The 2,584-nt window shown below is 40.5% G+C and overlaps 1 non-coding gene across 1 annotated transcript; it reads left to right on the top strand.

Moving 5' to 3' along the window:
- Window positions 1–2,258: 2,258 nt before the first annotated feature.
- On the top strand, window positions 2,259–2,365 carry LOC133311220 (small nucleolar RNA R71). The gene has a single exon (XR_009751531.1). It is a non-coding gene; the product is annotated as a small nucleolar RNA R71 (small nucleolar RNA).
- The last annotated feature ends 219 nt before the right edge of the window (window positions 2,366–2,584 follow it).

The raw sequence follows: 2,584 nt of genomic DNA, 5'->3' as shown, positions 1-2,584 counted from the left end.
CCTTCCTCACTACTTCCTTCATAGTGGGGTTGAGTCTCCTCTGTGGTTGCCTTACTGGTTTGACCTCTTCTTCCATCAATATTTTGTGGGTGTAAAATAAAGGATTAATACCCTTGAGATCTGAAAACTGCCATCCAATAGCCATTTTATTCTTCTTGAGTACCTTAATCAACTTCCCTTCTTCCTCATCAGACAACATTGCATTAATAATTGCTGGATATGTTTGATCATCCCCAAGGAACACATACTTCAAATGTGAAGGTAATTCTTTAAGTTCTACCTTAGTTGCTCCTTTTGGAATGTCATCAATCTTCTTCTCAAGCTCTTCCACTTCTGGATCTTCTTGGTAATCCTCTGTACCTGTCTCTTCTTCTGATCTTTGTTCCTCAACTGGGAATTCTTCTTTTTTATTCACTTCTTCCACAACCTCCTGTATCACATCCAATCTAAAACAATCCTCCACATTAACAGGATGCTTGATGGTTTCAAATACATCAATTGTGACTGTTTCCTCATCCACCCTTAGCAACAACTTTCCTTGTTCAACATCTATCAAAGATCTTGCAGTTGCTAAAAAGGGTCTTCCTAACAATAAAGGACTTTCTGTATCCTCTTCCTCCATGTCAAGAATCACAAAATCCACTGGAAAAATAAACTTGTCTACCTTGACCAAGACATCTTCAACCACACCTCCAGGCCTCTTGATAGATCTATCTGCAAGATGCAGAATAAGATTGGTCTCCTTCAAAGTGTTAATTCCCAAAGCTCTACATACTGTCAACGACATCAAGTTTATACTGGCTCCCAAATCACACAATGCCTTTCCCACCTCCACATCTCCTATAGCAATAGAGATACTGAAGCTTCCTGGATCTTTCATTTTTGTTGGAAGCTTCTTCTGGATTAGGGCACTACACTCTGCTGTTAGGGCCACTGTCTCACCATCAGCTAATTTCCTCTTCTTAGTAAGAAGATCCTTCATGAATTTTGCATAGTGAGGCATATTTTCCAGTGCTTCAGAAAATGGTATGTTAATTTGTAAATTTTTGAAGATATCCAGAAATCTTGCATAGTGCTGTTTCTGAATCTCTTTCTTCAACCTCTGAGGGTAGGGAACTTTAGCATAGGGAGATAAACTAACTGGCTGTTCTTTCTTGTCAGCCATCTTCTTCTTTTCCCACTTCATCATCTTTTGTGGGGAAGCATTTTTACCAACTTCTACCTCTCCTTCATTCTTACTGTCCTTCCCTTCCTCTTCTTTGTCAACTCCAACTATAACATCTCTAACAACTACTTCCTTCTCACTTTTCTCATTTCTCATTTTCTCTCCTTCATTATCAGAGACCACATCTTCAACCACAACCTCTTCTTCATTCTTTTTATTTTCCACCTTCTTTTTCCCTGGTTGAAGTACCAACCCACTTCTTGTCATAATTGCTTTACAGTGCTCCTTAGGATTCACCAGTGTATCACTTGGAAATTTCCCTTGTGGTCTCTCTGATATCTGTCTTGATAATTGACCAATCTGGGTCTCCAAATTTCTGATTGATGCTTCCTGATTTCTGAAAGAAGTTCTGGTCTCCTGCATGAATGCAGTTGTCTCTTCCCGGAATGAAGTAGAACCCTGAATATAATCCTGAGTTGTCTTAGATAACTGAGCAAACGCTTTCTCCCATGCAGCAGGATCACTTGACTGCTCCTTCATATGTGGTGGTGGAGGATGTAATGGTGGATTCAATTGATGGTTGGAACTATAGCTGAATCCTGGGTGTTGATTCTTGTTTTTCCATGGTGGCATATAAACATTCTTTCCCTGATTGTTGTAGTTCCTTTGATTATTCTGATCATACCACACTCCATTCACCTCTGCTTGTTCTGATGATCCCCCATAATCACACTCCTCTGTCACATGGCCCTTACCACAGATAGCACATACACTCTTTGTTTCTACAGAAGCTACCTTTTGTGAAGAGAGTTGCTTAATAAGGGTATCTAATTGTTGCTGCTGTTGTCTCTGTGTCTGCATCAGTTGATCATTCCTTGCCAACAGAGCATCATACCCATCCAACCTGATAATTCCTGTCCTTCTTTCAGCCACTGGAGCATTATCAAATTCTTGAGATGCTAATGACTCAAAGATATCCAAGGCTTCTTGAGGGGTCTTGGTAGTCAATGATCCACCAGCAGTGGCATGCACCAAGGTTCTAGTGTTAGTGTTCATTCCTTGCAGGAAGATTGCTGCTTGTTGCCATGCCTCAATTCCATGCTGTGGACATTTCCTCAACAAAGTCTTGAATCTCTCCCAAGCCTCATAAATAGATTCTGACTCTTTCTGCTTAAAGCTTGTAATTTCATCCTTCAACTTGGCCCTCTTGGATGCTGAGAAAAACCTTTGCAAGAACTTGGTTTGCAAATCATCCCAAGTTGTTATACTTCCTTGTGGCAATGATTGCAGCCATCTCCTTGCATCATCCGTCAGTGAATGAGTGAATAGTCTCAACAGAATTGCATCTCTTGTGACACCGTTTATCTTCACAGTATCACTCAACAATAGGAAGTTCTCTATGTGCAAGTAAGGGTCCTC

The sequence above is a fragment of the Gastrolobium bilobum genome, unplaced genomic scaffold (genome assembly GCF_033153095.1).
Source record: "Gastrolobium bilobum isolate Gb01-03AN ecotype WA unplaced genomic scaffold, APGP_CSIRO_Gbil_v1 utg23481, whole genome shotgun sequence".
NCBI classification, from domain to species: Eukaryota; Viridiplantae; Streptophyta; class Magnoliopsida; order Fabales; family Fabaceae; genus Gastrolobium; species Gastrolobium bilobum.
This window is presented reverse-complemented; position numbering and strand designations above follow the sequence as displayed.